The following is a 24939-nucleotide window of genomic DNA, read 5'->3' on the forward strand; positions in this document are numbered from 1 at the left end:
ATTAAATTTCTACTTGATTTCAGCCCTTCTTGAAAATTAATACCTCACCTCTAAAGTCAAATATTAACCTATTTACTCTTTGATAAGAAACCACTGAGTAAGCAGCAGAACTAATGAAGTTTGGCTTCCTRTGCTGCTCTGGTGTGCATTCTCTGATGCCTAATAATGAGCAAACCTATTTCCCTTTTCCCATCCTGCCACACCTCCAGAAACAAGTATATGTTTTGCATCCTTCTCCTTCGTTACTTATTTTCCCTAACTTCATTGTATCTTAAAATCATTGACACTTCAAAGACAAACAGTCATAGGGAAAAAGGACTGTTCTCTCCTGGACTATAAACTGGATGAAAGAYAGAAAATGAAAGATAAAGTGACTTCATCATGGCAAGAGCTATGMAAGGGGTTAGATCCACTGTTTCAGATAAGAACAAATACCACTTAATATAATTATTCATGATAGAGAAAAATGAACTGATCAATAAGGTGAAAAAACATTCAGGTTTATAAAGCCTAACTAGCTGCAAAGAACTAGATTTAATCAAAGGTAGCTGAGCAGGCAACACAACAGCATAAAAGTCACTGGTGATAAATTTCCAAGGATTTACTTGTATAACAACTATTTAAATATCTTACTGGATCCTAAATTAATTCTAAATTAATTGGGACAAAACAAGCAAGAGCCCTGGACAGCTCACCAATTCATCTGCTTAACGCACAGTAATACCTGAAAAGAGGTACTACAAGTAAAAGTAAGGAATGCCATATAAAATAATTACTGCCATTACAGTAACAGCACACTACCCATGCTGTGCTTTCCTGAGGAAAGCTGCACGGTTCTGAACTTTAACGACGGAGGAGCAGGGACAAAACATTACTGTAAGCAAACTCTTTAAATCATCTGCAGCGTTCGCTTTACTTCTGCTTTACAGCTCAGTAGGAAAGAGCAGAATATAATTATGCAGCAATTGTTCCAGGTACCTATGGCAGATTTTATGTAGAGTTTGACTTGGATGAAGGTCAGAGCTACATTAAGTGGCTTACAGTCAGCTTGTTTAGCTTTTTTAAGGCAATGCAAAGTAAATCTGCCCTTTCCTRCCCCTCCCTTGCCACTTTTAAAAAAGACATTGTCAAGGTACAGCAATGGTTATCGAAACCTAGACCTTCTGTGGACATTCGGGTTGCATATTAACTACCAGTGAGAACTGCCACCAACAGCAGCAGCTTTGAGGACAGTGGGGAAAAAATGCCTCTCTCTCATATTCAAATCAAACCACTCAGAGGAAGGAGTACCTTTTACCTGAGCATTGCAAGTCCTCAACTGTTCTTACAAAGATGCGGTCATTTTGGGCAGGTAACAGGGTCATTTTGGGCAGGTAACAGAACTGTGCTGCTTTTAAAATCACAGTGCTCCAGCACCCCTTATAAAAATCAGGTATTTAAAACACCAAATCATCACGACACACAATTTGCCTAAACTGAGTAACCATGTAATCATCTCTCTAACCCATATCCTTCCTTAGCTTTTTTTTTTCTTTCTAGTAAGTTCTGATCTCATCTAAACTGTATGTTATTTAGCTAGAAGGTCTCCAACCTACCTACATTGCTCTCGAAACTCCCAGATGTGGCTCCTGACCACAGGAAGCAATCTGTGGTCTAGGCTGTCAGGAAGAACAAAGCACAAGGATGCCCGCTGCTTTATACCTGTACATGGGTAGCTGGAAMCTCTAATACTCATTTTACCTAGAAAATCTCAAGGATGTGGGCTCATCTTGGTTTTTGTGATGCCTGAAACATCTGCAAGTGCCTGAACTCTGTTGCACAAATTAATTGCAAAGAAACCTTAGAGAAAGAAACCTTAACTTTTTTTAAAAAGGGGGCATACATTAAGAMATGCAAAGGTACCCTTATAATTGTGGCCCCAAACTATTGCTGAGAAGTTTGTCACCCAGGGAGTCTGGCACAGCAGAATGGCACCTTCTTCCTCAGGAAGAAGGAAAAGCTCTAGTCCTATGCACTCATTAGAGATGTACATTTTAATTCTGGAATATAGCATTTCTCCAATAAGTTTAGTTTCTTTTGGAAGTTTAACCAGTTTTCTTCAATCCAGCAGGATGATAAAACTCCAGGCAAAGTTATGAGCTTTTCTCTGTGACAATTCCGAAAGTGTACTGATCTAAGCAACATGCTGGCAAAAAACTGAATTCATCTTCTCACTGGTCCCTATTGAGATGCCTCCTACGACCAGCAATAAGACAGGAGCTCCCGCAGGACTAGGGTACCCTCCTAGGTTTCTATCACTGTCCCACAGGCTTTAAAGTCCATCACCAGTGCCTTAATTTGGGCACACACACACACAAAAAAAAGAAAAGGAGGGGGGATTTTTTTTCAGTTCCTGGAAAACCACTTTGAGGACCCAGAGAGYGTAGTTCGCTGGTGTGATAAGATGTGCAAGCACCACGATGCTGTGTTTTGAAAATCCAAACTCTCAGCCATCATCCCTGTTTCTGTCCGGGCTCTTTTGGCTAGGCCCAATCAGCAAAACCCCGAGGCACGTACAGATGGATGCTCGCTCAGTGGCCTCTGCTACTAGAGCTGGCATCTAAACTCTCACCCATGCCTCCTGGCACAAGTAAACCGGTTTCTTGTGTCGGCAGATACATCGCTGAAGCTTGGCAAAGCTCCAGGCTCTGCCAAGGTCTTTGCTCAGTAAATAGGGACAAAAGCTGTACTGAGACTATATAGCCATAAATTCACAGGGTGCAGACACAGGCGGCACCCTTGCAGGGTGGAGGATCCCCCCTCTAACTGGGAAAGTGGYGGGGTGGCAATCCCCTCTCTCTTCCCACAGAAGAGCATCCAGCACTGCCCTGCGAGAGCRGCGAAACCAAGCACAGCACGTAGCGCACATGATCACAGAGAGACTGGCAGAGATGAGTCACTGCTGCTGAAGTAGGAGGCAGCAGAGCTGCGAGCACATGGGATGCAGCCTCAGCAGCCGCACAGATTTAGCAACAGCACACCAAACCTTGCACAGAAGGAGAGGGGCACCATGAGCTAGGCTGGCAGATCGCTCTGCCAAGCGCCGAGGCCAGAGCTGGAATAAACAGRGGTGGCGAGTGCCAAGGAGGCACAAGCCACAGCAAGGACCAACCGCACCACAGCTGGTTTCCAGGAGACAGATAGCGTAGGTCACACTCTCTGAGCATCCTGGCAATCACATGCTCTCTTACAGGCCCATTAGCAGGCCAGTGTACCTGCAGGGCCAGCGCTTYGCCCTCCTATCCTCCCACCCACTTCTCCTGAAACAGCCTCCAGCTCACACTGTTGAACAGCCTTCAGAAAAGCATGTGCGTTCAGGAAGGGTTCTGTTGTTGTTGTTTTTTCTTTTTTCTTTTCTTTTCTTTTTTTTTAAATGCAGGAAGGAGCAAGTTAGTAACCACAGCACAGGCTTCCCCGGTAACCGCTAGCAGCATCTGCCTCCTCCAGTAGCTGTGGAAGATCCCAGGATCTTGTTTCATGCTGTCAACATAGGGATAAAGGCAGAGGACATAAGAGATCGAGCATATCAAATACAGCACTACGTCTCTAACGGAGCTACAGACACATCCCTCACTATTTCTGCTGCCCGACAAGTTCAGTGGCACAGTGAGACTAGAGAGGCTCTCATTCCTGATGTAAAGAAAAAAAAAATAAGGCTCCTGCCTAGGGAAAGGCAAGTGATTTACATAAGAACATTTCATCTGAGCATAGATGAGGTTAGTGGGGACTACCTTTATTTGGGAGCTACTATGACTTGCAATAAGCAGGATTCCTTTGAAAGAGAAAAAAAATCACGCAGACCAGCAGAATGACACAACTGAGTCCAAAGCACAGCAAGTAGCGTGAATGCTCATATRCAAACTGCCACAACACGCCCGTGAGTAACGTCCTCTTCATCATCACCATTCTTCCACTGCAAGAGACAGGCCTTGAAGAAATATCTCGGACTCAGGTGGGAAGAAAATTTCAGAAAAGACGAGGCCTTGCTGAAAGTGTTTTCCTGCCAGGCCCTCATGGCTCACCAGGAGAACGTTCTCACCCTAGCAACCCATTTCCTACAGCAGGGACAGGCAAGGAAGAAAAGGCAAGTACTCAGGACACAYCGTGGTTACAGCTGATCCCTTGTCTTGAAGGGCAATGAGAGCACTATAAAACCCTACTGTAACACCAGGATTCTGGAAAAAGAAAACCAAAACCTTCACTCCAAGACTAGGCAAGCGGTGTGGGCAGGCTGCTACACAGCTATACCGTGACTCTCCCTTACATAACTTCAGTTCTTCAAGCTATTTTTTGCATCGAATTTCATAATCAATTAAGAAGTCCGTAAGCCACATGCCAAGCAACCCCCTCGCAGACAACCCAGCTGCCAGGGCTCCCTGCGCAGCCTGAGGAGAGGCACAGTTCAAGGTAAGTTTCCTTTGCCTTTAATCGTGTCTCCCATAAATAAGTAACGGCAAATGAAAGTGCTCTTACCTGGGCAGTATTTGTATTCCGATACCTAGCTACTACTCACATGCCTCTGCTAAGACAGCCCCTTGCAGCAAGGGCAGGAGGTGTGCGTGGAAGCAGACGTTTCCTGCCAGGAGCGTCTAAAGCGGCTGTTCAGCTTAGTGCCATTTCCTATTTCAGATTATTAGGCCTCAAGACGCCCGGAATAGCCCCCTTCAAAGAGTCTTTTAAACCGGACTGCGGTAGAGTTAAAGCCTTGCTCACTGCCGACTCGCCCCTGCCCAGGCGCTTGGTGTTYGCACACCGCTACGACGGTGCAGCACGCTGCCCACCACTTCGCCCTGTCTTGCTATACCCACACTATCGTGATCCTTCACGCACTTCCAGAAGAGGCAAGTCATATCGGACACGGCCCTCTCGAGTATATGACTTGTTTCAGGGAATAGGGAACGGTTCTCAGTGGGGAGCGACTACACCGACCCCCATCCTTCGTTTACTGTGCCTGGACGTCCATCCAAACTCCCCAGCGCTGCCCAGTGAGCAGCCACAGAGCTTGCCGCTGCCCGACATGCCTCTACCCTGCAGGGCCGCTGGGAAGCGGCCGAGGGCATCTACACCRCACAGAGCCTGCAGAAACGTTCATCTAGCCGGGGCACCGCATCACACTTTCTCTGATGTATAYTCAGAAATGTGCATACTCTTACATGTTGGTGCAAGAAAATGCCAAATCGTTTAATCACGGGCGGTACGTCAGAGCACAGCTCATCTCTGAAAAGGAGCGCCTTCCCTACTCGCCGTCCCCAATTTTGCAGTTGCCTGACAATTTTCCTTGGCAACAGTTGCTACGCAAAACATTTGCGATTCAGTTTACTATCACAACTGATACATGGGGATTGTTCCCAACGGTTACACGGTAAAAACACACGGCTGTTGAGTCCTTCTCCCTGTTTGACCTACCCTCGTTTTTTTTTGTTGTTTTTTTCCCCCAGATCTGTGACACTCAGGATTTTTTAATTCCTTATCTAAGGAACTCAATCATTTCTATTGCTAATATATAGATACAGTAGGAATAACAAAACTAGCAGAACTTRGATCCTGTTCCATATTACACGACAAAAATAGCACTGACAAGAAAAAGATAACACAAATGGCAGGCATGCAGATTATGAGTAAACTATAAATTATCCTTGCCATGATGTTTGTCATCTGTTTTCCCGACTAAGGAATCATCCAAATGAGGCAAAATGTATGCAGCAAAGTGACATTCAGATGACAGATAGCAGAGTGTTAGTTACCACCTGGAAGTCAAATTACACCCTGGTGCAAGAAGTCTAGAAACTTTTAGTTCCACTTGTTTCATTAGACCCAAAAGCTCATTCCAGTGATATAGATCATCTCACACATCTGACAATAATGGCTGAAAATAGGTATCTCGCTAGTACCCCAAGATACTATCACGAGTCTGTTAATTAGAGGTATTTGGGATTTGCAGATGGTTATCCAAATAACCAAGTGGTTATCTGTTTCTCCTATAATAATCTAGTTTGGTGCAAGACCAATACAGTAAAGTTCACTCAAGACAGACTTACAAACTGTTATATTTATTTGTGGCTAAGAAACTGTATCATGTGTTATCAATCTAGTAATCAACAGAATAGGAACCCAGGACTCATCATCTTTTCTGCTGCAGTACAGAAGAGTGGTTAAACAGAAGGTAACCCTGGCCAGGCAAAGAGGGCAGGAGGCAAGGGAAGAAAGATGCTCCATCTGACAGTACTGACAGACACACAGACAGGTATATTTCAAACTCGTGCTTAGCCCAAGAGCTCTCTCCCACACCCCTTCAGCCCAAGAGCTTGCTAAGCAGGCAGACCCCACTAACAAACAGGATGGTTGAGAGACAAGTTCCTTTTCCATTAGTTTAGGTTTCAGCACAGAAGGAAAAGAAGAGTTGTGGTGGTGGAATCTTCTCTAGCCTTCCTTTTCCATGTCAAATTTGCATTTACCTCATCCATGGATGATGATGATCAGACTTCTCAAGTAAGACAGGAGGAGAATGGGAAAAGGCCTCTGGAAGCATTGTGGGAAACGGAGAACATTAGGAATTCCTAAGAAGCAACAGGGATTCCAACAGGGGAGCAGAAAAAACATCACCACACTGCAGAGAGAACCAGACCCTGTGCTAAGCTCACTCCCTCACAGGGCTTGAATTGGAGAGGCAAAAAACCTTCAGAAATGGCTTTGGAAATCACCAGCAATGCTAGATATTCCCATGGGCTGGAGCCCCAGTCCTTATGTCAGACAAGGTGGGTCTTTGTAAGAGAAATGGTATTAAACGGAAGAAACACAAAGCTCCATGCTGTATGTGTGTATAAAAAGGCTGAGATGAGGTTGGCAGGAGAACGGATGAAATGGAGGGATCTCCTTCTTGCTGGAGAAGGAGTAGGATGGGAAACTGCATTCTGCCTTGGGCCCCAGGGAAGTCCACTATAGCTTTGCCCATCCTGATAGCAAGAGCAAGCTATAGGTTTCCTGCAAAATTACATCTTCCCTTCCAAGACCTCTTGTCCAAAAATCACACCTCAAAAACTAACTTCCATTTTACAGTTGGTCATTCTCCATCACCATAACTGCTTGTATTCAGTACTGGCCAAATCACCAAGCAAAGATCCAGTGCCACCCATCTGAACCCTTATGCCAAGAGGCGTGGTCCCATTTCCCCCCAAAACGGAATCACTGCTGAGCTTGTAGAGCTTTAGGCACTTGTCTCAGCACACAGTCCCAGCCAGAAACTCATATAACCTCCTTGGRAGAGATATTATGGAATAAGTTAACTCCTGGCAAAACTCCTCTGGCTTCAAGCTAACATCAACGATGAATACAGACCAGTCCAATCTTTGTTCCTAAAATCATCCATTTTCTGCTCTCCCCATAACTCTGAGGGCTGCAGGGAGGAGATCTCTGCAAGAGAGGTGATAGCAGACTGTATAGCTTCACAGGAATACCAACATGAAGAACATTGTTTCAGGGTCTCTGGTTAAGTGCTAATCTTCTTCCGGATTTGGATGCCAGCCCTGATTATGAGAGAAGTATGCAGTAAACAAAACCTTGCTGTGTGATATGTGTGTTTAACCCTCTTCCTGCCAGCAGCTGCATGTCAGTACCAGGTTGCAATGGGAACAGCGAAACACYGCTTCACGGACTGGTTGGCCTTTTATCCTTAGCACAAGCACTGTCTCATTTGGAAAAAAAAAACGTTCACACAACAGAAGGCTACAGAAGAATGAATGCAGATTTTCGCCACAACCAGTCCCCAGGAAGTCTGTTTTATTCTGTGGTCTATCCCATTCTGGCCCAAGGCTATGGCTGGGCAGCAGCCACAACCATGTCAAAGAACAACGCTAGTCTATGTGCAGCTTTACAGGGAAAGGGTATGGGTAATTAAGATCCCACAGTGGGAGGCTCAAGTTAATCTTGTGTATGGGCCAGGAAGAAATATTCCCACTCCCAACATCCGGATAACCAGCGGGTGGGCTTGAAGAGCAGAGGCACAATTGTCATGGCCTTTTCTTCATCAAGCAACTGCTATGCATTACAGAGGTATTGGTTATTGCCCCACGGCACCATGTCTGCCATACAAACAATCCAGTGCAGTACTTCCACCCTCTTAACTGCTGCAGGCAAAGACCATGCGTGTTCTGCAGCTGCAACTATGCACCCACCACAGCTTGGGAAAGGAACCAGCAGGCTGGAAGCCAGGTAATCAATGAATTTCAAACCCTGCTCTTCCCTCCCATGGCATCACATGGCCTGTCATTAATGCGCATAGAGTCTACTTTTTGCAGGACTCTTCCTTCCTGCGAAGCAGTTGGGTAGCCATACAGCATTGTGCATGGAAGGGAAATACTGTCTTCCCACACAAATCTGGCAGTTCACCCCAGAAAGTGGCACCTTCACAGCATTAAGTTCAGTACTTAGCAAGTTTAACTGCACTTACTAGTTACCCAAGCTAATTAGGACCTCCTACATCCTACGTGCTGTACTGGCAACGGCTAAAAGGAAGTTAGTCATTTCCACACTAGACTGTCTCCCATGCCATGAGCCAGCCAGCCCATTTCTGTACACAGGTAAGGTATTGTTAAGTGATTTAGAATTTATTCCTTCCCTTCTCTGTTGCCAGAACTGTTAAGCCTCTTGCTTTGCTTAGCAGGCTACTCTTTAGACATCAGGAAGTCAGAAAAAAAGTGCTAGGAAACCAACCCTTCTAATTTAGAGCCTGCCTCCAGCTCTCTGCACTGTTCCTCCATACTTAGGACTGCTCTAGGCTRAGTTCTACCCAGGAAGATTCACCATAGAGCCCTGACTTGACATGTTTGTGTTGCAGACTGAGCTACACTGAGGCAATAGTTGGCAGGCCAGATAGATMTACGAGCAGTCACTGGGTAGCAAAAGCAGACCAGATCAGAGCACTGTGCATTTGCTAAGGAACCAGCTAAAATAAAGAGCCAGGCATCCACCAGTGGGACAGCTGCAGCACAGCATCTCCTTGCTGACAGGGGGATTCACACCCAGCTCAGTGTGGGAACAGCCAGCCTGCCATTATCCCAACAGGGAAGTGCCAGCTCCCAGGCAGGAGGAGGAGACAGTCCCCAGCACTGCTCTTTGCTCCCTGCAGTCCCTACTTGCTATTCTTCAAAGATGGGCAGCAGACTACTGGCACCTGTTCTCAGAAGAACACCGACATCCTGCAAAGAAGCACGGTAAAATCTTCAGGTTTGGAGCCTTCAGACTTGCGGAGCTAAAGATCATGCTTGAGAGGTGCTATTTCTTCAGAGCTTCAGCAACCCTGGAACCACTCTGAGCTCAGATATCTACCTGCAGGGCTGACCAAGAGRAGGCTAATATCCCTGCAGAGGCAACACAGGCAGCACCTTTCCCTGCTCAGCAGCTGCTGCTCAGCATTTCTTTGAATGGCTACTTGAGCACTTGCTTCCAGAAGGCAGGGGACTGCCTTCAGGCATTCCATCAGGCATCAAGACTTCAGAAGACAACAGATGCCAAACCCCAGTCCTTCTAGGCTAGGGCTTGGGGAATGAGGCAGAGATTGTCACTGATCCAATGACACTTCTTCCCACAGCCAAACGAGCTGAAAGACTCTTATACCYGCTTAATCTCTTTCTCATTTACTTGCTGCTCCTTCCTTTATGGGGAACTATCCGGATTCAACCCTCTCCCTCTTTTTGGGGGGCAAATTAACACTATGTTCTGTGATCCAGCTCAGAGTTCATGTCCRTAAGCCATTATGTTGGAGCAATTCAAAGGCTGTGCTTTGCACAGGACAGGAAGGAGCACCTGGGAGAGGTATTTCTCAGGAAGCTATGGCAAGTGCAGCCCCCTTGTTGGAAGGAGCAGGACTACACTTATGTTTGATGCAACATTACCTGTGTCAGGCAGATTCCCATTCCCTTATCCCAATACCCTTCCCCCATACATGTCAGTATTTTGCATAGCCAGAGGTAGTTTAAGCTGCATTCCTATCTATGGAGAGCAGGCCAGTAGTTTATTCTTTTCACATGCAGACTAGAACTATCACCTGGTCCCAGTTGCAAAAATTCAAGGAATTTGGGCAGGGCTTAGAGAGTGAGAATGGACTGCTTTGTTTCCCAGCCTAATAAAAGCTATTCAGAAACCTGGAACAAAGAACAAACCTCAAGCTCCCTTACTGCCACAGACAGGTCCTGTCTGCACTTGCTGTAGCTCCTCCAGATACCATATTGCTAAGAACATGATTTCATAGTTGGCTTTGCCCACTTTATCATCAAGTTGCCATGAAAATGGGGAGTCGCATCCTTCACTTTCCCTTACTTGTTCCAACCTGTCACCTCCCTCTTAACCTTAGGCTCAGCAGGATCAACTCTCCGATCTRGCTGAAAACCCACTGTGTGCCTGTAGACTTAGCCTGCAGTCATAGGCTCAGAAGTACTGATCGTGAGAGTACACAACTGAGAAAGAGAGGAGGGACAAGAAAGCCCACAGTCAGGTAAGACTAAGAACTGTGAAACTGCACCTGAAGTAAACCCTGCCCCCACAAAACGGAGGCAGAATATTCAATATTTGAATACAGAAAAGGTAAACAAACTATAAGGAAAATATAAGAGATTTCTGCCAGGTCTTTGGAATCGTCAGGGATTGCCAGCTTGAAGATATCTTATGTCACCTTCTGACAAACCATCTAGAATACACTTTTTACAGACTGCAATTACACAATACATTTATTCATCCCTTTTTGCAAGGTTACAGAAGTACTAGATTTCAGTGCTCAAACAGCAGATAASTGCTGCATAAACTGCATTAAGAGCTCCAAAGCCTGCCACCCCAATATACATATGTAAAACATTTAGCCCACTTAGGCTCTCTTGGAAAGGCAAGGCAAGGTGCAAATGGGTGGCAAATTAAGACCTAGTAAGCTTCTGAGGTGGATGCATGCAAGCATGTTTACCTAATGCTTCTATGATCTTCCATTAAGATTAGGAGGATAGTTGCCCCATGCACTTCAATTTTGTGACAAATGAGCACCCTTACAAAAGCCTGTTCACATGGGAAGTCATAGAAGGATGCGACTTACCAACCCATCACATAAAATCAGAGAGGAACAGGAACAGAACTAGGTTCTTTCAGTGCCTAGTTCTTTGCTGCAGTACCAGGACAACTCTCTTACCCTCAGAAGCACATTMATCCAAAGGACATCTCTTGCTGTGTACTGTACCCCATTACACATGGSGAGTTTTGCTATTTGAAGAGCTGTTTCGTTGGACTGCACCATGCAAATTGCATTCCCACCTCAGACTCCCACAGCCTGAACRTGCACAGTGCACAAGCTCCCCCACTTCAAGGCTATCTGTTCCTGGCCTGCTCAGGACCAGAACTAGGCTTGCTCAGGTCAGAGCCTTCAAAATAAGCCCTTAAGAAAAGCGACACCATTGAAATACTCTCTACAAGAAAGAGCTGAAGACAGTTATTAAAAACGTATTAACAGAAGACTGTTTCAAAAGCTCTTTGCAGTACTGTGTTATTTTGTTAATGTAYCAAGCCATGAGAGCCAGCAAGCCATTTTAGCAGAAGAGCACTCTTCAACCCAAAGTGTAAGAGCACGCGGAATACAATGGCAGAATAGGTTGGGAATGTAGACTTCCCTTCCCAGCTCCTGTTCACGAGGCTGGGGAAAGGCAAGGAACAGAAGAGAGAGAGAGAGAGTTTGAAATAGGAAAAATACAGATGGAAAAAGAAATAAAGGAGAACTGTCTGAGGTTTAAATTTAAAGTAAAATTTAACATGAGCTGGTACGCTGGTAATTTTGTTCTCTATGCCCATGTCAGAAATATCCGACTCAGTAAGGAACATTGCTGTACAATAGCAGCAGGGCTGGGAAGGTGTGGAGAGGGACATCTATGTTTGCAGTATGTCACTACAAAACTGCAAGCAGACATCTGGAGCTAAAGATGGCACAYACAAAAGCACGGCTGAATTACTAAACCTCACGCTGAAGAGAGACTGAGATGCACTCAAGTGCAGACAGTGGCCAAGACAGCACCTAAAACAGACGGAAAGTCAAATGCATGGCACTAGTGCAGGAGAATAAGGAATTAACAAATATTTTTTTCTTTTGAATCAAGTTGATGGTAAGCAACACAAACAGGGGCTCTTCCCACAAGCAAGGAAGTAGCTTCTATTTGCCATAATGAATTTTTAAAAAGCATCTAAAAGTAAATTCTCAGAGTCCATTTAAAATTAGTAATCTCTTCAGTGCTTATGGCCTTGCAGCATCTGGGAATCATGCTCATGGACAAGAGTTCTGTATGAACGCAGGGCAAGCAGTCCCCTTCACACCTTCCAGTATCTTGTGATGCTCATAGCCTGCAGGAAGACACAGACTGAGAAGGCTGAGTACAAGGGAACAGGGAGGACACAACAGACAGTGGTCCCAGCACATCCATGGGGACAGCCATGTGCAATTAAAATTGGGATTTTAACATGACAGCCCTTTTGCTTGCTGCAGTTGTGTGCTCCCCCCTCTCCCCTCATCTCATCCTGTAGGGCCCTCGACTTTAAAAGCTGCCACATCCATTTTTCCTCCTCATAGGCCCCCTCCTCCCCAAGGAAAAAGATCTCAAGTTACAACAGGCTTGAGCTAAGATAAAAAAAAGAGAAAAAAGGAAAGAAAAAGCAGCAGGGTAAAGGCTGGAGGCAGTACACTGGCACTGCCCTCATGYCAAGGTACGAAAGGAAGGGCAGAAGGTGGCTTCAGGGAAGCCACCGCACCTAAAAGGAGAGGTGGCCAAAGAACACAGCAAGGGCATATGCCTTTTTGGAAACCCCGAGTCCTGGAGAGAAGAATGAATCAGCAGAGAGGGGAGCTGAGCTGAGGTCACCTGGCCTTGTCTAGGAAGCTTGCAAACACTTTTTTTCCTTTTTTTTTTTTTTTTTTTTTTGGGGGGGGGGGGCAGCACAAAGTAGTAACCCAGACACTTAAGTAGGGATAAGAGGGTTTTCTGACAAAAAGAGTAGACATTGAGCCTACCAAAACTGCAACATGGCAAAAAAAATTACCATGTAAAAACCAAACGTTAAATATTACGTGTTCAGTGCCACCAGCTGCCTCTCAGTTCTTCCTAGTCCCTGTGTCCTTCATCTCTACTGGCAGAGAGGAGGCTCCTTCCAGACGAAAGGGCMGCAAGAGATGGCCATGCACGGCTTGCAGCGCTGAGACGTGCTGGCGGTGAAGCAGAGATTCCTTCAATGTGACAAAAGTCGCCTCGTGCTTTGCTGTACCGCTTCAGGCAAAGCAAGGACCCGAGCAGCTGGCGCTGAACAAGCACCCTTGGGGCAGCAGCCCTTGACGCGCACACTCCCAGCTCCAGCCGCAGCCTCCAAGGCTGAGGCCCAGGCATGCCAGCCCACCCGTGCTGGGCCTCAAAGATCTACCTGCGGCAGGAAGCCCACGCGTCCCCGGCCAGGGCTCGGTGCAGGAGGCAGCACGGGCCCGCGTCAGGCTTGCTCCRAGCCCTCTGCACCCACTCCTGGGCTCTCAGCTATAACTGTCTCTCACAGGAYCTCAGCCGGGAGTTGTTCCAAGCCATGGAAACACAGAAGGTATTAGGCTTTGAGTGTTTTAGTTACTGTAAGCAGTTCACTAATTACAGTAGTAATGATTGGATTACAGCCAGTTAACAGCTTTAATGAAACAAACTATTACAGGAGGGGGAGGGAAATATCCCTTTGGGTCTAGGATTGAAACCTCTTTCAGATTTCAGTGGACTACCCCTTAGGAAGCTGTCAGTAGCTGCCTGGGTCAGTGCATTTGCAGGGCCCGCAACAGCATGGAGCGGAGCGTAATGCGTCAGTACACGATACGTTGGCACATGAAAGTTAACAGTGCTGGAGTAGGTGTGTTCGCAGGAACAGAAGGACTCCTGTTCATATGCCGGCCCTATCAGCTCCAACGCCTCTACGTGACCGGACCAGAAGACAGGCTGCAGACAGGTGTGTGCATGCTAAGTTACTCACACAGTGTCATATTTATGATGCTTTGTTGCAGCATGCAATGGGTTGTGACTACAGGCATTTTGGAAACACTTCTAAAAGAAGAGGCCTGCTGGCTCCAACTGAACAGCCGGATACAAACACCCACGGTATCAGGAGCCRAGGCATTCAGCAGAAACAGCGGCTAGAAATTTCCTCTCACTAGCAACTTTTGCTACCGCCGGAAGGACCTCATTTATCAGTCTTAGTCCCTCTAGTTATTGTCAAAAACACATAGAAGGAACATGTGGTGAAGYATCCCCACATATTTGGCTTTCACACCTCCCTCTTTGATCTTCAGCAGCATCTTTCTGATTGCTGTCTTAGTAGAAAAGCAGCCAGACCAGTGTACCACTGCAGGAAGTCCTATCCCACCRCAGCAACTGCGAAGAGCAAGGCTAGCAGCTCTGGAAGATGTAGCTGGAGGTTTTGCACAGCCATACCTTTTTTTTATGGAGRGCAAGAGATCCTAGTCACACAGCTTCCCCCTTGAAGGATACCTCCTGCCCCACAGCACCTTCCTCAAGAGGAAAGTGGTCTCCTATTTAACAGAAGCTTGCTACAATCACAACAAAGGCAAAATGCACTCTAATTCCCAAAAGTCTACCCTGGCACTACCAGCCAGTATCTCCCTGTAGGCTGGATAGCTCAGCCTAACCAAGCAAAACCAACCAACTGCTTCCTTACCAACACCTTCCCATCTCCAAGCACCCTAGGAGACTACATTGTCTGCCAACCCCTACCCACACAGCCACAGTCCTTGGTGGGGACTATCCTCTACTGCTTCCTCTGTCATGGGTTGGTGCAAGTCAATGCAGGTCCCCATCAAGGTCAGCAGTGCTCAAGCTCTTCAGTCYTTTCCCTCATCCCCATCCTGAGCAACACCTTGCTCCACTCAGTTGCCACTTGTGCTGCTTCCCTGCTAAGGGCTTCAGCTGAGGACTAGTAAAAATTGAATTTGGTATCACTGGCTGGGGTGGAGAGGAAGGTTTCTGGCAGGGAAAAGCCCGTGGAGYTGGGCATATTGCCCAGAGTGAATTCACACTTGGCTCCCCACAGCTGTAAATAGTCTCATCCCCGGCCAGAGCTCCCTAACAGCCTAACAAAACCCTCAGGAAACAGCAAGTTTCCACACGTTAGCCATTTCGAAATAGAGTGACTCCTCCGCTGCCCTCACCCAGTCTCCTCACAGCTCGGCTGCCTTAAAGTGCTGCTGGCAAAAGGTGTTTGATGAGCAAGCACTAAAGAGATGCAAGTTCTTGCTTTGTGTGCAGAGCCAGCTATGGCCAAAACAAGAAGCTTCCTCTGCATATGCTACTTCTACAAGCAACCCTGAGTGCAGGTAGAGAAKCCAGAGGCTTAAACAAATGCACTCACACACTCTTCTTTCCACCACCCCTTTGCCTCTGAGCTACCACCCTTTCCTCTACAAGATCTCCAGATCTCCCAAACCAGATAGAACGTGTAGGAAATTTACCCGGAAGCATACATAGGTGTTAAAAAGTTAGAACTGCTCTTGGCTTCAATCAAGAGTTTTCCTCAGGAAATTAAGTATTTTCCATTGTGATAAGCCCTGGCATAGACATGGTCTAAACAGTTTTAAACAAATGTCCTGTCTCTGGCACCATTTAGCGATTGACAATTGTGTACTTGCTTTTCCTTTGCTGTGCCAAATTTTGAAGTTTTCTTGAGGATAATTTATTTAAACAGTAGAACTAACTCATCACTTACCAAGGCGTACATATAAATAAACTAAGAGGATCACAGGTAAGCACAGTGGAGAGTGAAAGAAACTCTGCTGCTATCAAGCCAAGAAATTTGGCCAAGAAACAAACTCTGGGATGTACATATCACTTTCCATGATGAAGAAAAGAGCATTCAGCTGGGATGCAGAGACCATACATGGATCTCTCCTCTCTTCCTCTCATGGAAGCCTTTACAGGCTAGCTCCTGGAGCAAAGATAAAACAGCTCAACATCCATTTACAGCAGCAGTGAAGCTGAAGTACTTAGCATTGCATACTGCAGCAAGAACTAGCAAGACCCCTGAGTGCCTGATCCAAAGCCAGCCCACAGAAAGCAGGAGTCCTTCCATTGCTGCCAACAGGCCTTGGATCAACACCTCTGYAGGATGGGGGAGTTGTCCTCAACACTGTAAAAGACAGCATGGATATTCTGTGTGAAACTTATCTAGCACAGCAGCAATCCGATATGACGCTCACAAGAGGAACAGAGCGAAGGGGCTACCCATACGCTACGTGCTGCTTGGCACAGAGACAGAAGATTTTGCAAGGGTGCCTCTGAAAACGTGGGCCTGTAAGAGGCAAAAGCAGAGCCCAGCTGTGCTATTCTGAAGGACAAGCCCTCTTTCTTGCAGCCAGTCCCTCCTGCTTGATGACCAAATGCAGTCAGCTACAAGGGCTGATATTATGTTTTTAAGCCAGTTTCTACCACTGTTGCTTGAACTGCTACTGATCCCTGCCGCAGCCAGCAATACTGCTCAGGACGGAGCTGCCTATACAGCACTGCAGAAAGAGGTGCAAATCCTGCCCTAATTTTTTCTTATAGAAGTTTAAGTCAAAGATGTTAAGCAATCATCAGCGTAGTAATGAGGCRATCACTGCAAGTCAAGCAACTGCCAAAGCAGCAATGAGCTGGTACATCAAGTCATCCTTGCCTTCCCACTGACCAAGGAAGGTGCCTGCAATGGTGTGTGCTGTGAATAAGTCTCCCCTGCAGCCTACTAGTCTCTCAAGTATCCAAACTGGAATATTTCTGTAAAATCGCTCAGAAGTACTGGATTGCTGCCATTTAGGGGCTTACGGGAAACCACTCTACTCTGAGCAGACAGATAGGTGATAAATGGAGCCTCACATCAGTGGTGTCCACTGTAGTGAGTGTTAATAGCCAAGACATGGCCTTTTCACCTGCCAGCACTTCCCATTCAGAGTAGCGCCTTGGCTCCAACACAACAGAAAGGCAGTTTTGCTGTCATTTCCCACACCACAGAGATGAACACATTTCCAGAAGGCCGAATAGACAGAACGACAAATCAAAGACTCAGATGAGCAACCAAAATCCTCTCTATTTATTCATGTGTATCCCAACCCTATCAACTGGAGCTGTTCCAGTGCACAGAAGACTGAGAAAGTCCCTGCAAAGCCTTGCTCATGTCCTAGTGCTTCAAGGCAGCAATGGATTTGGAAGGAGGAGAGAAGAAAACTACAGGTAAAGGCCTGAGGTCAGCCAGCTGCAATACTGGTACGACAAGGCTTGGCTTGCAGATGTCTGACCCAGCCCTTAGCAATAGGATACATGCATTGCCAGCTGAGCAGGAGAGACACAACGACAGGAAACCAACATGGGAAAAAAGGGTTCTGCTTTRCTGCCTAATAGGGAGTTAAGAGGTTAAACTGGCACTAGGCCACACCACAAACGTCCTATGGCCAAGTTCTGCTGTAACGYGGTGGGGGAACAAGAGCAGGGAAGACAACAGTCAGGGAACAGGAAGTTAGCTTTTTTGCTAATCATACTAATGCCAGTGGTTTTACTCACTTTAACGTTTTTTTTTTGGTTGCCCCAAGAATTTCCCAGTTCTCAGTCTCAGGAGTATGGGTGATTCATTTTAGAACCTGTAAGTCAGTCTCATTTGGAGAGGCCAAAAACGCAGTGGCAGATGGCTTCAGAGACTGAAATAAAAACAGATTTTTCCAGTATGACTAGTGCCAGGCAGAAGGTCCCACTGCTGACAAGTGTGTCTGACCACTCTACATTAACTCATTGCAATAACTCCAAACTCTACATAACATGCTTTGACCCCCAAAATCCCAAGGGGAGCAAATCCTATGCTTGACTAAGGAAAGTACAGGACTCTGCCTTTCTCACTATGATCACATTTTTTTTCCACCTAGCAGCTGCCAAGCACACCACACACATGTTCTCCCAGCACACACAGACACTGACTTACGGTAATCTTTATGTTTCTAATAGTCACACATGGCAAGACATCCATTTTATGTTCTTAGATAATTAAGAGTAAACTGTTCTCTATCCTCTTTCTCAATCATCATTGCCTAGACTGTACAAAATACCTCAAGAATCCCAGCAATACATCCCGCGGGCCCCTGGGACAGACAACACCGAGGTGAGGCAGGCCCGCTCCATCTGTGGTATTTTAGCAGCTTCCCAAAGCTTCCACAGACAGAGCTCCAGCCTCTTTTCTACAGAGGCTGCTCCCTGCACCTCATCTGCAGAAAGAGCAAAGCCATCTCCAACCAGCCTAACCACCCTCGGGAGAACGGCCTAAGCGTCAGATACACCAGTGACAATCCACAAGCAGCTGGAAAAAGCTCACCATYCTTCTCCAGCAGGGCCATGTTGGCTTGCACCACCCCTGTCACTACTGCTTGTGCCATCCTTAAGAACTCCAAGCCAAGTCTTTRGGTGGCTCCCAGTGAGGCCGGGCACAGGCTCGTAACCTGGTCGGGGAGGCTGACTAAACCCTGCTCCTCCTCCAGTTAACAACATGAGGCACATTAGGTCGTGGGACTGAGTCTCACGTGCAGCACATGCGAGAAGAGCAAAGCGCCTACAAGAGGAGCAGCTGGGGAGCACATTACTACGATTCTTGGAGGTCGTTCCAGTGTTGCAGAGAGCAGGCAGCGTTCACTTGGTCCCCACCGTAACGTGCAGGGCTAAGCGTTCACGAAGGCCGAACGCTTTTACTGAACAGCTTTCCTGACCCACACTCTCACTGCCCTCAGCCTAGCTACGTTTGACTTTCACAGCAGAACAACACTACTATATACAAAAGCATCCATTTCCTTTTAAGGGGATCATTTTTTACCAGACAGCCAATAAATGTTTCCAAACAGCTTCTGCTTAAAGATGGCCTTGATGGCAGGCTAGCACACCAGACGCTCCAAGCTCGCCAGAGCGCACTATGAGCAGCCAGGAAAGCAAACAGCGTTATCATCTTTAGCTCTTACAGTGATGCATGGTAAAAGCGTCATCACCGAATCGCATGCACAAGAATTTAAACTGGTTGCCTGAAGCAGTCAGTAAGAAATTCCCCAGTCAGACACATTTCACATCAGTGTGCTGGTAGCTGGATGCCTTTGAAGTGTTTCACCCTTTCCTGGAGGATTAGGAGGATGAACGGTTCAATCCAGTTTCGCAAGCACTGTGTTCTCATGGGTTGCTCCTTGGGATCTGTTACAGGGGCCTCCCAAAAAATGCACAGTCTCCTTTTTAATCCGTGCCTTCCTTCTCYGTGGTTCTTCCTTTAAAAAACAGGATGCTGTACGGGAGGGTAAGTCACTGCAAAGCCCACATGCCTCATTCATCATAACCAAGAGGTTACAATGAATAACATTTTTTTTTCCTCAAGAAAAACCCACAAACACATGTCCTGGCGAAACCTGATCACAGAAAGTATGAGCCARCTCCCACGCTCAAGAACAAATAACTGATTTGCAAAGAAAGACATTTCCAGGGCCCCTTACAGCAACTTAAGTGTTTTAAAGAGCGAGTAACTGGTGATAAGCTACCTATGTTAAACAACAAAAGCTTGACCTGAAGGGAAAGAGTAAGATATCTAGTGACCTATATTGCCTGTCTATGCGGCTGTAAGACAGCAGCTGAGCAAGTAACTCTATGAATTTCACCATTCTGTTTCAGTACGGGCATCACTCAGCGTGAAATAAGGAACGGGATTTTTACGTGCATCAGGGCCATTTTTTCTAACGCACATCCACACTGCTAAGACCAAGCAAGGACCATTCCTTGCTATGATCAACTGATGATTATGCAGTTTCCCTTACAGGAGGTGCAAAAGGAGACAGTAAGCCACAGAAATTAATCTCACTGAAGAAAACAAGGGTGGAACTGTAAGGAATTTTAGCGAACTACGGAGATTAAGAAACGTGGTATCACACTTAGCTGGTCCACAGCAGTTACCACAGTTGTAGCTTTCTGAAAATCTAGATYCTGGTTCCAACATAGAAATGCCTGAAAGGGATAATGTTAAAAATCAAAGGAAAAGGAAGCTGTGATTGCAACTTTAAATTCTGTCACAGATAATAGTTAGACTCACGCCACTCGGTACGAGTGTATACCAGCAGGCTTAGAAGCGGGACACTTCCACAAGGGACCTCAGCTATGCTTAACGGGCAGTTTTTATTATTAACAACTTCACCTCAAAACACCTCAGAAGAGGTTGTCATGATTTGACTTCTGTTTTGCTGAGCACAAGGGCTGCAAGACCTGTCTGATGCAGACACAGCAAGGGTGAGAGATGCATGGCTTGGTGAGCTACACGGCCACCCTTGTCTCCACGTGTACCTTCACACGTAGCGTGTGGTACACAGAGGGGTGAGAAAGCTTCTGGGAGGCTGCCATTTTTAACAGGGAATTCAGTAATTTCCATAAATAACTGTACTTGATAAATATTTCTTTAAGGCAGAAAAGGTGCTCTAAAAATTTATGTACTGTCATTGCTTCAGTAGCACCATAAATCTGAATGGTTCAGTTCTCTCAGCCAGAGATATCATTTACTGCCACATCACCGCAGAAACACCAACCTGGCAGAGCAGCGCTGGAGAAAGAGGAGGCACATTTATTGATGAAATGGCTACATTTGTAGCCATTTCACCAGTATTTTAAAATAAAAGCATTACTATCATCCCCTACAGAGCTGAAGCTGCATGTGGCTTTCCTCTTYGTGCTGCAAACGATCACCGCTTCCTGCTTGTATCAAGATAGCAGCTGTCAGGTCAGACAGCAGTTTAAAGCTTCTTCCCCCAGCTCTGCAGTTTGGGCAAGTCACTTGAGGCCAGATTTTAAATACGTGAACCGTAAGTAACCAGTTCATGAAATGACTGTGACCAGCACAAAACCTCGAGAGCCTGCAGAGCAAAGGGCCAGGGGCTGGCCCCGACCCAAAACGCACCTCAGCTGCGGCACCCTGACAGCACCAGCTTCACCAAAATATCGTTTCTAAAAACCTGCGGGATATTTGGGAGATGGTAGCAGCAGGCTCTTCTCCTCGCGGGCAAAGACAGCCAGCCAGGGCTGCTGAGCACCAAGCGGCTCATCCAGCCGCTCAGGGCCTAATCCAGCTCCTTCAGCAAAAGCCCCTGCACGWCCCAAGCAAAGTTCAAACATGGGCGCTGGCCTTTTCTCATCAAGAGGATCAATTTAATCACGTGGCAATCCCTCAGGCAGTAAATGCCCACATGCAAACTTTTTACAAGGGAAGCTTGTCTACTCTGACAGCTACATTTCAGGTGTGGTTTTCTGGCAACAGCTTTTAGCAAGTTCTGCTTTGTAACGCTGGAAAGGAGCGGGATCAGTCTTGTTATGCCTTAGCTAGTGCTACTTTCTGAGGCCTGAATCTGGAGAGGAAAGAAAGGAAAAGAAATTTTGGTTGCTAGAAGAAGTTACTAGGAGTCCAACAGTCCAAAGCAGAAAGTGTTTTCACTCCCAACAGAGAAACCCTTTGCTTCTGTGAAAAGGGCTGTGCAGGCCTTATATAAAGTTAGATTTTTGAGAATTTGCTTTTTGCTCCTTATGCCACAAGCTCTTTAAAGCCTTCTAGAGGCTCATCCGGGGCGGGGGGGGAAGCATCTTGAGGAAAGCTGTTTCACTCCCAAGAATTGTCACTTTCTGGCTATGTTTTAATCCAGTAACCTCTCGTCCTCAAATCACAGGATTCCAGTTACTGCACTTGGTCTGGAAAGGGCAGATGGGAAAAGATGCGGGACCACAGGCTCTTCTCTACATCACGTTAAAGAGGCCTAGCTTCACTCTCCAGACTGAAAATTCACTCTGCAGCTCATCCATTTACCCATCTCAAAGCAGTTCAYGAGATCCTATTTCCAGCATTTTCCCAGACAGGGAAGGTTGTTGTACCCACCACCCTGCACAGGCAGGAAATCTGTGGTCCAACTCCTGACAACTCGGCGACTGCACCTCCTCCTTGACTCAACAGGCCTCCTGCTCCGGTCAGTGAAATCAGCCACTCTTCCCGCTTCTCATGCCCGGCGTTAGCTCTGCAGAGCCGCAAGAACGGGAACCGGACTCAATGCACCTTCGAGAAACRTCCACAGGACTGTCTGCTTCCCAAGTCTCAGTTAGTCCCAGCTGCGCAGAGCCACGCAGGACAGCGCCGTGGTGTAGCTCTCCCCCGATGCCCGGCGTGGCCCGCGGGGCCTGACCGAGCCGGGAYGTCGGGGCTGGCACGGGAACGGCCAGCAAAGCGCAGATGCTTCTCAAAGACACATTTGCTTGCTGGGACACTGCCCCTGCTCCCAGAGAGAAGCCAGGCAGGAAGGCTTCAAATCTGCCTCACTGGTTGTCGTGAGTACTATAATAATAACAGTAATTCGGTAGTACTTAAACCCCCATACAGGCACTCTTCCTCGCACCTCTCCTCCATAACAGCTTGGAAGATTTGGGGTCTACTGTTTTCAAAAACTCAAGCAGATTTCCTCATTCGTATGCAACCCCTGGGCCTGCTGCTTGCAGACAGCGAAATAGCAGCATTCTCCCATCGATAAATGTAGCACCCCTAACTAAACAGCAACACTGAAACAGGCACAGAGATTTCTAAGAACTGATTGTCCAAACACTCATTTATGTGTGTGGAAAAGTAACACGCGCACTCAGGATTCATAAACAGCGAATTTCAGCCCACCTAGCATCATCCCAGGACACTTCCCATGCACTGTTACTGTTCTTCCAGAATCTCAGTGCTCTTATTTCAGACAGACAAGCTCTCTAGGTACTACTCAGAAGAAAAACCTAAAAAAAAAAAAAACAGAGCCAACAGTAAAGAATCAAGAATGAGCCTGAAGAGAACCTACATGAATAGCTTTGGCAGACATGAAACTGTCCTATTCATCTTGGTATGGTGTTGAACATTTAACTACAGTCATTATTTCACTTCCCAGATAAGAAAAGAGGGGGTGGAGGGTAGGAGGAAAAGGAGACTGCAGAAGTTTACTATGAATCTCAGGCCTGTGCTTGGTGGGTACCACTGTCTTCCCCACCCTCTGAAGAAGGCAAGCCCCAAGATCCCAGCAGGGCTCTCCATCACTTCCAGAGCTGAGAAGGGCACAAGACCATCCTTCAGCATCTGCACAGCTTGCTCTGGCTAGGAGCCAAGTTCAGCAGTTCCCCTGAGAGGGGTTAGCCTGGTGGGCAGAAGCTGGGAAAAACTGTCCCTCCCAAGGCTGGTCTTTCCACATACAAAAACTAGAGAGGTGGGTCACAGTTAAACTATTATCTTGCATCCATTGCAGAAGAGAATGGTTTCAGCTGTGCAGCCGCAGGAGAAGAAACAATAAAGTGACTCTGCCACCACAGAGAAGGACACCTAACCATACAGAGCCCCTTCCTTCAGGGAGCTGGAGAATGACACCCTGTACACCAAGTTCACTAGCAGCAGTCTGCTAGCAAAACAAGTTGTTTTGAATGATTTTGAAGTAGATACATTAATTCTCTAAAACTCTCTTTCTCCCCTCCTCTGTTCATGTAACCCAAGTTTACAGAGTAGCTCTCTGTCCCCCTCTTGTGATAGGACCAAGATGACTTAAGAGCTCCTGGAAGRAGATAGTATTAAGGAAAAAAGAAAAGACTCTGACCTTTCAGGGAACACGCCAGAACTTGTGTTCTGGGACTTTTTAAAGAACTTTTAAAGGTTYAATTCCTGCTTCTGACAATTCATCCCACCACACACAAAATACTCTCCGTCCCAGCAAAGCACAAGCAGTGTGACGAAACRTTTCCCCTCAACCTTTGAGCAATACTGTCCTTCGTGCTCTGGACCCCAGGAGGCCCCACAGGTTGTTCCCAGCTGTATCAGCCAAACAGAGGCGTGCAACTGAAGATAGGGATCGCAGCCACACAGTTCTTCTGAAAGAGAACAAACCTCCTTCCTCAAAGGACTGGAGCCTAGCCTTCAGATAAGYGATCTGGCACTCACACCGCAAGCTGAGATTACATTCCTCTTTTCTCCTCTGTTGAAATGTAAGCTCACACACCACGACATCTTTCTCAATTAAATGCCCTTGTTTGTATGCTTTAATTCTCATGCTGTCTACCCTCAGCACGAAAGTCTCTCCAAGCGAGGAAACTGCTGACAGAAGCTCCATAGCCATCACCTTCAATTAACTCATCAGACTCCAGGGGAAACGCTCCCCAAATGCGCCATTTCAGAGAGCTACAGAGCAGGAGGACTCCAAGCCCCCTCCTGTGAAAGCGGAGTAGGGGGAAGAAAGGGGCTAAAGAGGGAGAGGAGTCTTCTCACTCATGCTCCCTGCTTTCCATCTGCTGTCAGGCTTCCTGTAAGGGGCTGAGAACAGCCTTGCAGACGCTATACATGCATGCATGYGTACACACATTCACCTACATAAATACACGCGCGCATGGACACGTGTGTTTAAACACGCTTCGCCCCGGTGCCCCCTGCCCGCCTGCAGCTCAGGCAGGCTCAGGACAGCSAAGCGCAGGAGCGATTCACGCGGGGGCCGGGCCTCCCGCCGCGCTGGGCGCCCCAGCCACATTAGCATTATCGCTGGTTTAAATCCTGCGTTACTGCTGCCTGGCGCAGCGACCGAGACGGAAATATTCCGGGGATGCGGACTGCAGGGTGCTCTAACACACGCTGCTTTTCGGTTTCAAGGAGAAAACGAGAAAGGAAGAAAGAAAACGAAAAGGAGCAGCTCCAACTCCTCCTGCACTCCCCTCCCCACCGCCACCCTCTAAGTTTAAAAAAAAGGGATGAATGTTACCATTTTTGGACATGAGCTCTGCACAAGCCCGGCCCTRAACCACCCCATTCAAATGAGAAGTGAGGTATCCGCCGCCGCGG

The sequence above is a fragment of the Rhea americana genome, unplaced genomic scaffold (assembly GCF_003343005.1).
Source record: "Rhea americana isolate MKP2758 unplaced genomic scaffold, rheAme1 scaffold_84, whole genome shotgun sequence".
NCBI lineage: Eukaryota > Metazoa > Chordata > Aves > Rheiformes > Rheidae > Rhea > Rhea americana.